We start from the raw sequence: 13,731 nt of genomic DNA, 5'->3' as shown, positions 1-13,731 counted from the left end.
GGAGGTACTGAGACTCCAGCATAAGAATTGGGGGCACATGTAGCCACCCCATAGTAGGCGAGGAGACACTTCCAGCTGCTAGAGATGAAACAGAAGCTGCAGCCCTGAGAAGCCTGCAGAGGGGTGAGGTCCAAACCTGTTCTGTGCTGTTCCAGGAGAAAACTCCCATTGTCTGGAAGTTGGAAACAGTCCAGAAGCTCTCCAGGGCCTCCTAAACAACCAGAGCACAGGCCTCTCCGAGGCTGAGGGCCGCTGGACCTGGCAGTGCCAGCACTGTCCCAGTTAATAGGATGCCCGGCCCCCCACCTCCCCACTCTGACCTTGAGAGTGCCAGCTCCCGGGCCCGTAGCACACGCCTGAAGGGGACACGGGCTGCTCTTCTGATGGCAGGCATGGCAAGCACCCCGTTCTCTGCCCTAGTCCATGAGAAGAGCTATGGCCAACACCCCACTTGCTGTTCATTTTTGTCAGCTCTGCTGTGTGCACATCCCTGACTTGGAGCTGTTGATCCTAGGGGGACGGATAGGTCTTCCCTATTAGGTTGCAAAAGACCGGTCCTTAGTCATTACATAATGATCCTAGCCGGTCTGAATTCTCTTCTCCATGAGGTGCCCCTTGTTAGTCCGAGACCGTGGGGGTCCCCACTTGCCCTCTGTGAAGTGCCTCTTCCGGAGCAATCCTCTTGGCTGCTTCCAAGCAGAGCGGAGGGAAGGCACCTGGATGGGAAGACGGGGACCCAGATGGGCTCCAAACCCTCTGGCAGTGCTCATTCCGCCCTCTTCTGCTCTCTGAGCTCTCACAATTCACTTCCAAAATTGTCCCCAGCTGCCGTCACAACCAGCAAGCTCCCTCGCTCCCTCAAAAGTACGGCATCTAGACATGCTTCCTGAAGTCCAGAGGACCTGGCAGGCAGGAGGGCCTTCGTTGCATTTTCCTGTTGGTTTTGGGCCGGAAAGTGCATATAGTAAGACTCCTGCAGTGTGCAGTCCTCTGACTGCCCATCTATAGCTACGCCTCGTGCAGGGAGTGGTGGACCTACCACCCTTGTCCACAGGTTCCCATTGACCTCTCTTCATTTTTCATAAAGGACCACTCAACAGGGAATGGAGCCAAAGTTTATCTTTAGATTATACCTAAAATGTTAGAGTTGCAAATTGATAATGCCAACCAGACTTCCAGGGAGAACTCTTAAACTGTTCCCCCCGCCCCTGAACTGCCATTAACAAAGTATCACAAGTTGAGTAGCTCAAAACAATAGAAGTTTATTCTTTCCCAGTTCCAAAGCCTAGGATTCTGAAATCAAGGTGTTGGCGGGGTCTTACTCTCTCTGCAACCTGTAGTGAAAAATCCTTCCTTTGCCTCTTCCCAGCTGGTGGCCATCAATCTGGGGCTTTCCTTGGCTTGCAGCTACACATCTCCGGTCTCTGCCTGTTGTCACATGGCATTGTCCTCTCCGTGTGTGTGTGTCTTGCGTCCAAATGACCTCTTCCTTATAAGAACATCAGTCATATTGGATTGGGACCACCCTGATAACCTCATCTTAACTTGATTATGTCTGCAAAGACCCTATATCCAAATAAAGTCACATTCACAGTTACCAGGGGTTAAGACATAAATATAGCTTTTTTGGGGGGGGGGGCACAATTCAACCCATAACACTGTCTAACAGGAATTCTCTTTAGACTCTTCCAAAACACATTTAAATACTGATATAAGCCATACAGACGAAAAAAAACTTGACTCTGAACACCTCAGGGGCTCCCTGCTTTCTATATGATGTTGAAATACCAGGTCCATGCCACAGACCCAACAGATCTTTCTATTCTTGTCTTCTAGAAATTGCCAGGGTTAGATCCATCATTTTTGTGAGCACATGTGGGACTTTGCCACCCCTGAAACACCCCTGATACACACTTCTTGGAATATTTTTCCCATTCACCAATATCTTTCAATATCCTTCCTGGGAAATATTGCTCAAATGCTCACTTAGTTTTCAAATATCTACGGACTACATGCTATGTGCCAGGCAGGGCGGGGGTTGATGAAAAGCACAAACCCTTCCTTCAAGGTGTCCCCAGTCTAGTGGAGAACACACGACATAATTGTGGTGCTACGAACAAACTGTCAGGACCATGCAGAAAGAGGAGGTTGACATGTGACAGACACTGGCCTGAACACATGGCATTCATTATCTCTCCTGACCCTCATACACACACATTGTGGATGGCATTAGTAACTCCATTTTGCAGATAAGAAATCTAGAGCTAAGAGCGAGTTGGTAATTTGATCTCAGCCACCTAACCAGCAAGTGAAGAACTAAGACTTACCCTCACATGTGCCTTATTCCCAAATCCTGGCTGTTAATGCCAGAAACTGTTGAAGTCAAATGTTAGCTACATGATACTGCTCTCCTTAATACTTCATATGCTTGAAAGTGTTTGTATTGAACATGTTTCAGAAATAAAGACTGAAATCCTTGCTATTAACTACTGCATGGTGGGCACAGAGCCAAACAGACAGGGCCTGTATGTCGGCAGCCAGAGATTTCCTCCTGGACTCTCCTTGCTCCTGTCTGGGCCACTCATGTAGAGCGTCATACCTATGTGTGTACTATATTTTCTAATTTTTCGTCAACCTTAACTCCCAACATGCATGCATATGCGCACGCGCATGTGCACACACATACACACACAGGTAAGTCCAAAAAAGAATAGAGAAATAATATACTTATTGTACAATAAATATATATAACTATAGATTGACCAGCATGGTATATGTATTAACAGAGAATAAATATTAATTAGCTAATTAGTTAGTGAAAAGGCATGGCTTGGAACTCATGTTTTATTAAGCCCTTGAAAATGGCTGAATGGTCTCATTTATAAATGTATGATTTAGACCTTTCACTACTATCTTATCACTCTAGTATATTATTTTTACACACCTTTAACTATGTTATTAATGTAAATTAGTGATATAAAGGGGCACCAGGGTGGTTCAGTCAGTTGAGTGTCTGCCTTCAGTTCAGGGCATGATCCCAGGCTCCTTGCTCAGCGAGGAATCTGCTTCTCCCTCTCTCTGTCTGCTTCTCCCCCCACTTGTGCTCTCTCTCTCTCCTCTGTGAAATAAATAAATAAAATCTTTAAAAAATAAGTTAATGATACACGGTCATTCACTCTCACATACATAAGTATATATTTATTACCCACCTGAATATAAGCTTCACAAAGGGGTGATTTGTAATTGCTTTTACTCATTAATGATTCCAAAGCATCTAGAGTAGTATCAGGTACACAGTAGGCGCTTAACAATTACCCCTTGAGTGAATTAATGGATGGACCAATAGCATGTAAGTCCTGACCACCACATGAAAGAAAGAGCAATGCAAATGAGTAATTTTATACCTGTCTGTAAACACCATCCATATAATTTCAGCAATCGTGCATTTTGGGTTGCATTGAAAGAGTACTTCCGCCTGGGTGATTTGATTTTTTTTACTTATGGTGATACCTTGGTTATCCAGGTATCATTTAATAGGTTACCTTTGACCATGCAGAGCGCAGTCCAAACTAAGAAGCAAGCAGAAAAGACCACTGAGTTACCATAACAGGTATTACACAGCCTCTGTTCCTATAAACTATGTTAATAGGCTTGGCTATCTGGTTTTCTACATTTCAAGAGGATACAAGTATCAAATTAAGAGGGCCATGATAATATTATAACAAATGGTCATCCATATGAGTAAAAAACAAATTTAAAAAAGCATTTTAAACTACAACTCACATCTTATACACAGACTAACTCAAAATGGATTACAGACCTAAACACAAAACTATCAACACTTTAGAAGAAAACATAAAGAAAATTTTTATGGCATTGAGTGTGGCAAACCTTTACTAGATACAGTACCCAAAGCATAATCTACATAGAAGAAAATAATAAATTGGAATTCCACGAAATTAAAAACTTTTGCTCTGTGATGGTCATTGTAAAGAGAATGAGAAAACCAGGCACAGATTAAGAGAAAATATTTGCAAATCACATATCCACAAAGGACTTGTATCCAGAATACATAAAGAAACCTAAAACTCAGCAATAATAAACTATACAGCCCTGTTTTCAACACGGACAAATGATTTGAAGAAACACTTGACTAAAAAAGGTACAGAGGTAGCAGGTAAGCACGTCAAAACATGCTCATCATTGTTGGTCACTGGGGAAATGCAAATTAAAACCACCAAAAGACACTAACTCACACTCATCAGAATGGCTAAAATAAAATTAGCAACAATACCACGCAATGGTGAGGATGCAAAGCAACCAGATCTCTCATACACCACAGGTGGAAGTGTAAAGCAGGATAGTTACTCCGATAAACAGGCATTTCCTTAAAAAGTCAAAACACATATACACTTCCCATAGGACTCAGCAGTCCCAGGAGAACTACAGATGAACTTCACATGAAAACCCACACATAAATGTTTAAAGCAGCTCTCTTCATAATCACTGAAACTGGAAATAGACCTGGTGTCCTTCAATGGAGGAATGAACAAACAAGTTCTGGTGCGTGTCTCTGATGGACTACTACGTAGCACTAAAGAAGAATGACCTTTACGTGCACCAACTTGGATGAATCTCAAGGCTACGTGAGAGGGTATGACCCCAAAGGGTGACAGATTGTGTGATTCCATTTAGATGACATCCCCAAAATGACAAAACTGTGGGGATACAGAGCAGATCTGGGATGCCAGGGTTGAGTGGTAGAAGGAAGGTGTAGCTACAAGGGATTTCGTTGGAACGACAGACCATTTAGTATCTGGATTGTGTGGCTGGGTGACTAACGTTACACCTATGTGAAAATGTATAGAATTGCATGCCGAGAAAAAGCACAGAAGTTATTTTAACAGATAAAGTTTTCAGAAAGGGAACTGAGCAGCTGAAGATACGATTGTACCAGTAGTAGTTGATTGCTGACAGGGTTGCTACAGCAATCTGGGGCTAAGTGAAGACTAAACAGCCCGACACAACTCCACATACCCAAGGCCGCTGCTATATTCCAGCCCAGGGAAGCCATGGTGTTGATGACCTTGTGAGTTCAATCATAATGGCAGCTATAATATTTTTGGCATTGAGTTTTTATTTTCTGGGGGAAAATAAATACCTACGAATATGAAATACCTATGAAAATATGCATGTTTTTGAGGATGATAATCACGCGGCTGTGAGTTGTCAGAACCAGGATCCCCAGATGATTCATGACAGAATTTCCTTAGGTCAAGTTGACAAGGTGCCACCTCCACGTGGTCAATACCAATCTAGGAGACGGAGCACCACGAGTCAGAGAAAGCTCTAGCTCAGAGTCAAGACACCCAGGTGACAGAAAGAATTGAGATGGATCACCTGGATATAGGCGTGAAGCTAAAAACGACTTCAGGTAAAGAAGGTATCTCCAACAAGAGCACGTGGGGATGGGCCATGCCCTAGCCGGTCTCAGAACTACTCTTTCCTTCTTTCCTGAAATACCTGATTTTCTCTCAGCAGTCTAAGAATGGGATTTTTAAGTGACAATCTCCTGCCAGACGAGCCTGGAAGTTTACAGTGATTTTTTTTTTAAAGGAGATTTCTATGCCAAATGATTAATACTGATATTTTTAAACTCATAATAGGGTACACTTTGTTTCTTGACAAAACCAGTTATAAAGAGTAGCTCATTTACTGACAAAGCCGGATTATTGATGTGTTTCTATCTCTGCCTTGTGATTTCTATAATGGCAAAATAATGAAGTATTATTTAGCTTAATACAATCACTGGAGCTTCTCTATGGTCTTGGGAGGAAGAGATACAAGCTAGGAACCTTTTTTAAGGTGTAATCAGTTTCCTATACAAGACATTATATAAATAAAAAGTGGAATTAATTTAAATGACAAGTGGCCTGTTGTATATCTTCATTATGTCCTAGAACTAGTGGTACCGGGAAATTAGTCAACTGAGAATATTTTGTTATTATAGAGGCTGTGAGAATCTAGAATAGATCTATATAAAATAACCTTCTAAATAAGATTAGGGTTAAAGCACATTATGAACTTTTATGTTCATAAGACAGCAAAACTCAGTTAAGTGGGAGAAAAAAAATGGAAGTAAATAACATTTAATGGGACAAGAATACTAAGTCAGAGTGGACTTTTCATTGAGTCAAATGAGGTCTCTACTCAATTCCACCATCTGGCATTTTGCATTTATCTGTCTGCAACATAATTTTTAAATGAGTTGACTGATTTTTAACCAAATTCAATACCCTCTCTAACAAAGAGTAATAAGATACATCTTAAACCTCTGCTGCTGCTCAGTTCTTAGCACAGCCGATAGAATTCTGTAAATCAATCCTCCCAAGAAATTGTACCAGCTTGTTTTGCAAATAACTGCTTAATATTAAACAAAAAGTTGTATGTGAAAAAAAAAAAAAAAAAACGTGCGTGGCCACGGCTTTTTCGCCAATTGGGTTTACTGCTCTATCTCTCAACTAGGAATCTCACTTAGGGTAAATACATTCCATAGCTCAGCAGCCTTTCCCACAGGAAACCTGTCGAAAACAAACAAAGATAAAATATCCTGAAAACTTGCCACAGAATCAAAGAGATGCAGATGATAGCTGTGGGACAGAAGTCCCAAAGAGCTAGTGATTTCTCCACAAACGATTCCACAGAGCCACTGCAGTGGCGATGGAAGCTGAGAAGTTGGGTTGCATATTGTCCAATATGGCAATTGGGGGTTCCCAAAGATAAGTAAGTGAATGCAAGCTTTGGTGATTTTCTGTACCAACAGTAATAAGGCAACTGATAATGAAGCATTTCAGATTTTCCTTAGTCAAATCATCACATACAATCATTATCTGGAAGGCCGCTTGGTTAGGATGGAGCCTTCAGGTTGTCCAGCCGACTTGCTGGGTGGGAGTGGAGCTTGTGTTCTCTGTAGGAGATGTAAAATAGTGACGCTCTTCAGGTTTAGGGTAGAGCAGAGGAAAGACCCTCATCAAACATGCCTTCGAAATGGATGTAAATTCCCGAAGTGTGTAGGCTACAAATTGTGGGGCACGCAAGTGTAGAGGAAGTGTAATGAGCAAGGGAGGAAAGGTGTCGATTGTCAGAGGCTTTAGCTGTGACGCAGTCATTTTAATTAGGGGTTTCCACTACATTCTCTGGGCTATTTTGAAAATGTGGGAATGTGTCACGGTATACCAGTTGGGTCTTTGAAACTGAATCCCAGAATTAGAATAGGAAACTCAGTAAACATGATGCATCTGAATTTAATAAAATACCCAAAAGTAAAGTGTTTTCCTTCAATGTGATTTGAAGAATTGGATTGAACTGGGTCGGATGGAGGCCAGCCACAGAAGCAGAAAGTTGGCTGGCGGTCCACACACACACAACGGGGAACACTAACCTGCCAACTGTGAGTAAGCAGGGAACAAGGAGAACAGGGCGAAGGCCTCGTTACGCCAAAATACGCATTCGTGGTTTCAAAAGGCTCTGAAAGTCCACGTATGTAAAATAATTAACCTGAGAATACAAAACGGGAACAGAAAACTATTAGTTCCTTAGAGATGGCAGCAAGTGCACACACTGGTTCTGGACAGAGATAGGGAAAAGACAAAATCTACACCTCCACTTCATTATCCTCGGCTGCATCACCCGTTCGCTGTGGCCTTTGAACGCCTCTCATTTCCTAGTCTAGTATTTATACTTTGAGCCATGCAGGCTTGTATTTAATATTATTACCTCCTACGTATTAAGTGCTTTCATCTAAAAGGCATTTTAAACTTATTTAATCCGTGTAATAGCCCTATGAGGTAAAGACTATTATATCTTTAAAAAGAAGAAGAAGAAGAAGAAGAAGAAGAAGAAGAAGAAGAAGAAGAAGAAGAAGAAGAAGAAGAATAGACGAGGAACAGAGACTTCAAGAAATGAGTTGTACATGGTCACAAAACGGTTACTACTTAGACCTTAGTGGGAGGCCTCCAGAGACCAAGACCCTAACCCAAACCTGCCCCTTCTGTTTTTATCTCTTGTCTTACTCCATATATTTAATACTTTAAAAAATTTAAATAGCAATTTAAAAAAAAAACCTTTATCTATTTTGTCCTTGTTCTCTTTCACGTTGGACAAGCCATAGGTATTTGAAATAAAGCCAGAAGTGACAAGCAGCCATCAAGCAGAATGAGAAATATGTTCTCTTATTAGAAGGTGGGGGAAACTGCCTGCTTGTAACCACGGTTCTGGGGGCAAGAAGCAGGCTTGGAGAAGTACCTAATGCCTTCCTAAGCACTGCTGGACTCATTTCTGAAGGGCAAATACCTTCCAGGGACATTGAAAATCCTGTGGGGCTGAAGGGGCGAAAGAGCAGAAGAAGGGGTTAGGGCTGAAAGGCCTTTGGAGTAAACCTCCTCTCTTCAATAAAATCAACATGACATAAATTGGGTCTTTGGATCAAACTTCAAAATGGAGCATTCAGCAATGTCTCTGATCTTTGTAACATGTTGTAGTTTTCAGCTGTCACTCTGTGTTCAGCTGTTCAGGTCTCCAAATGTGATTGGTCTTTTGCCAGAAAATAATTGTGCAGGTCCATTCTTAGCTTCTTTCTGAGTGAGCGCTGTGTTCACAGGAAAACATGTTGTTTCTAAATAAAGGCTCCATCTTATTAAATTCTTTAGCCTATGCTTTTTTTCCTGAGTGAAAAAGATTTTCAAGAGTTCCTAGAAAAAAAAAAAAAAAAAAAAACCTAACTCCTGTCATGGCCATACATGGCTCTGTGCCTGTGTTTTTTGGGTTTGGAACACGAAGGGAGTTTAAAGCACCCAGACCAGGCTGTTCTACAACAGCATTGAGCACCTTATTGGCTTCAATTTCCTTTTGAGACCCACTCTATTAAACTTCTCGAGGATGTGTTTGCCTGTATTCTCTGAATTGAAGAATGTGATATTTTACCCAACGTAAAGAAGGGCTCCGTAAAAGCCTATGTGGCAATATGTTCTCCAAATGGTTTCCTGACCTCAGCAGCCACATGCTCCAGGAGGCAAATTAAGTACTGAGTAAAGAGTAGTAAATGACATGGTTCAAGGGATGATGGAATCCTCCTCCCTAACCCAAATGAGTCCCTCTGTAGCTCAGCCCCAATCTCCGTATGAACGGAGGTTTATTTCTTTGTAGAAAACAGTTTTGTAAGTGCAACTGCGCTGAGGAGAGATTAGACTATTTCCCATCACTAATAACTTACGGTGAATGAATTGAGGGCATAACTGAGAGAAAATCAGGCACAGGAAAGAAAAAGACAACAGGTCACCATAAGGCGTTGCCCCAGCAGGCGGGGGGAGAAGGTTGTTGATCTCTTGAAAGACGCATTGAAGTGGTGTTTGGAATAGGAGTTGGGGTAAAGGAAGAAGCACAGAAAAGGAGAAAGTAGGCAATTTGCACAATTGCAGAAGCCACTATTTTAGGTCACCCCTGAACAAGACCATTGGTATCATTCACTTAACCACTGGGAAGACTGTGGAAGGTCTAATTCCAATGATGATAACCACACAGTTTGAAAGCTACCTAAGAACTTAGGCTATATTTGTGTGCTAATTTGCAATATTTGAGTCTTCAAACCCACAGATTATAAACGTAAGTCACAGAGGCCCCAAGTCCAATCCCCGAGTAGCTTCTAACTGCCTATGCAGTGCCAGAGTTTCTACCCCTAACAAGGGAAGCTGAATGGGAAGGGGGCACACCCACACCTGGCCAGGATAGAGGCACCTTATGATCCTACCCACCTCATGGAAAAGCTTACTGACTTTGTGAAGGACAAACAGGAATTCCTGGTAATATCTTCCCTTCCTCACAAATCTGTCATTAATCTCTCAATCAATTTTGTTCAGGACGGCATTCCTGGGTCATGGATAATGAAGGCGATTAGAGGAGGATTCCAAGTTCTAAAGCATTCAGAAAAAAATCTAAAAACTTATTTGTTGATTATGTATTTTCTATTTCAATCTTTCTACATCTCCTGCTAGCTCACTCCCTGCTGCTCTGGTGTGGTTATCAAAAGCAGAGCTTGCAGGATTCAAGTTCAGCCAAAGCAAACAGACCAAAAATTGGGGAAACGATTTATCTTAATCCAAGGGTGGTAATCCAATTTATTTGACTCGAATGCTTTAGATTTCATCAGCTAAACTAGCAGCACTAGGGTTTGGCAAAATGATGTCTAGCGAAAGCAGTCCCCGCAGTGTTGACCACTTGTGAACAGAATGATTTTCATCCTAGAAACACACACGTTGTTCTACCTTTTCATGTCTGTGGCTAGCTAGCACAGCTGGTGATAAAGGGGTTGGAGCCACCTGGGAGGGTTGTCTTTCACTGTGATGGCCTGCATTCCCAGCCTGACCAGTCCCTGCATAAATGCAGTTGCCAATGACAAGAGAGTGAGGGACAGCAAATGAACTGATGCGTGGTTATCTTCACACATGGAAGATTCCTGGGCCAGAGTGCAAGCTACCTTTCATGAAGATAGTGTAATATTTGAATGGAGAAGAGATTCCTTGGTCCATGTCCCCGATGCTAAGCAAGACTGAATCTATCCTCCTTAAAGAATCCACGTTACGGAAAGAATGGAGATCGCATCCCAGATCGTATGGGATCATTAATCTGTTTGCATTTATTGAAAACTGCTTTCAAGCTTTGAAAAATAGCAACATAAATAAAGCAGCATCAAATGGGATAAAAGGACTCTAATTTAGGAATCTACTGACCAGGGTTCTAGCTGTGCTCTGTCCCAAGTTATATATAATTTCTGTGATTAAGTCCGAGTCTCTAGGTATGATGTGAAGAGATTCTGAAAGTCTTTATGACGATGATTCTAGGGTTAATTGAGGTAACTTTCTGTGTCCGTTGTCATATTGCTAGATTCCAACCACTACCGTGTTTAGGAAGTCCTGCTCAATTTTGTTCTATTTAATTTCTATGGTGATCAAAAATACAGAATCAAGCATATCCTAGGCCAGCAATGATGCGGAGCACGTTGCTGATGTCTTGAAAGATGTGTTTAAGAAGTATTTGGGGGGTGCCTGAGTGGCTCAGTCCATAGAGTGTGTCCCACTCTTGATGCGGCTTAGGTCATGATCTCAGGGTTGTGAGATCAAGCCCCGTACTGGAGTCTTCTTGAGATTCTCTCTCTCCCTCTGCTCCTCCCCCCACTCACACTCTCTCTCTGTCTCTCTATAATAAATAAATAAAATCTAAAAAAGAGGTATTTGGGATGGTGTGGTGAGAGGTACCCACAAAAAGAGAAGCACAAATAAGGAAAAAGTAGGCAATTTGCCTACTGTACAATTTTAGATCACTTCCAAACAAGACCATTGCTATCATTCACTTAATTATCAGGAATCCTGCATACTACATGATTTCAATGATACTGCAGAGTTATCATGCCATGGCCAAGGGTATAAGAGCAGTGATGACTCAATTCGGATCATCTCCTCCCTTATTCTTCTACACCTTTGATCTATGGGCCAAGTCAGTCTACTTCCTGTTTTAGTCAATAAAGTTTTATTGGAACACAGCCACACTCTTTCTTTACGGATTGTCTATGGCTGCTTTCCCACAACTACAGCAGAGTTGAATGGTTGTGATAGAGACTATATGGCCTGCAAAGCCAAAAATATTTACCATCTGGTCCTTTGCAGAAAGAGTTTGCCAGCCCCATTCTACACACTTAACTCTATAGGCACTGTTTTTCCTTTGCAATATATGCTGGTTTCTTGTATTTTTCTTGGACTTTTGCCTTCTCCCCAAACCAACATATTTGACTTCATTAATGTCCAAACTCTTCCTAGTATTTTTATCCCAGTTCTCCTCGTCTTTCTGATCACTCTAAGGTCATGCTTTGTTTGTTCATACAATCCTTTCTTTTGACCTGGACTCATTTGCCAATTTAATATCAGCCAACATTCCTCCCTTTAAAACCTTTAAAACCCTCTTAGAAAGTTGGCACTGGAGAAGGATTTTAATGACAATGCCTGGTAGTTAATGCGTCCTTAGTCTGTGCTGCATTGTTCTGAGTTCTTAGGGCATTTGTAGTGATAGATTGAAAATTGTTCAGGGTCAGAGACTAGGGCCTTTGTTTGTTACATTATATACACAGAACTGCCTTGAGCTGCCAGTGTTTACAATGCTATGTAAATTACTTTTATTTTCTGTTGTGAACAATTCTTCTCCATGAATTCTCTTATTGACCCCCAAACTTGGCCTATCCAAAAGCATTTCCATTTCTGAGCAAACACAATTCTAACACGTTTGAATTTGTTGCTTCAAAATTTGGTGTAATTCTTTTTACAGAACTTTACAGAATGATGGTTGTATACAGGTCTATGAAAGAACCTTGTTCCCAATTGACAAATGAAGATATCTGAGTTTGGGAGCTGGCTTGTGGTCTTCACTAGGAAATTTGGTAACATTTATTATCATACATAGTTTGGTAATTAAAACATGACTCCTAGCAGCTTTAAATTTGATAAAAAGCAGGTAACAAATTCGCTTAAAACATTGTAGAAAAATATAAATGTAATATGAAAAGTAATTTGCCATTGTGTTGTAGCCCATTGTTAGCCTCGTCTGTCTTGATGCAAAGGATACATGTATAAGAAACACCTTGCTTTTTTCCCAACTATACTGAATTTGGTCCTAATAAAATTAACTCTGGTGCTGGGGTCACTTGAAATTTCACAAATACTAGTGAAAATGCACAGACACATACAAATACTACAGACTTATCGTATAGCTGAAGTAGTACTTCCAATAATGATGTTATTCAAAGGTTCCTTGCTTTTTTCACCTAGTGGGAGAAAGGCACGCCAACTTAGATTGCAGTAGGTGATGATTCTCTTTGGGACAAAAGTGATCTATATGAGGATTGACTCTATAACTTCGCCACTATGACCAGAAGGTGCTTCAACAAATGGCATGAACAGCATGACTCACAAGTTTAATGATCAAAGATAAGAAATGTCTGATATTTTTTGTTACTCAAACTATTCAAAAGTAGACATAAAATTCACTTAAATAACACTGAGTGAGGAAAGGCAAAGGAGTAAGTACGGAACAGGGGCTGCTGGTACTGTAGTCACATCACAGGCTCTATTACTTGTGAGATATTTTTACTATATCTTATCTACCAAAGGGCATTTACTGTATTACTGGACTGGTTTACGTGTAAGAAGTTTAAGATAGCATTGAATCCCAATGCAGGTTCCTGACTCCCGCCCCTCACCCCCCAGAAGTGAGTGGTAACTAACCTTTGCTTGACCACTTTCCAAGGCAACAAGGGAAGTTGGTTATGAAGGCTTTTTTCTCCCTTTTCTTGAAGTTCTGTCATTTATAACTAACAGAAAAATAAAATAAACCCTTTTAATGTTTCTGAGTCGAAGGTTCTAGTAAATCTTTGTCTTTACACATGGGATAGTCATTCACGAAGCATTGTGTCAATTTCCACTCAGATCCAGGGACTGTGCTGGATGATGAGGATATTCTGAAGAGGATATTATACTACCTGACCTCTCAGAGTTCCCAACCAATTGTCAAGAAGGCAAATAAATAATTGCAATCAATAATAGTACATGCAAAGTACTATGGGGACACAGAGAATAGAAGAGTCTTCCTGGAAAAAGTCTCAGGTGAAGTGCATCTTGAAAGTCAGTTTTG

Source organism: Canis aureus, chromosome 1 (genome assembly GCF_053574225.1).
Source record: "Canis aureus isolate CA01 chromosome 1, VMU_Caureus_v.1.0, whole genome shotgun sequence".
In the NCBI taxonomy this organism is placed as follows: Eukaryota; Metazoa; Chordata; class Mammalia; order Carnivora; family Canidae; genus Canis; species Canis aureus.
The sequence above is the reverse complement of the archived record's forward strand: the minus strand, read 5'-3'. Positions refer to the sequence as shown.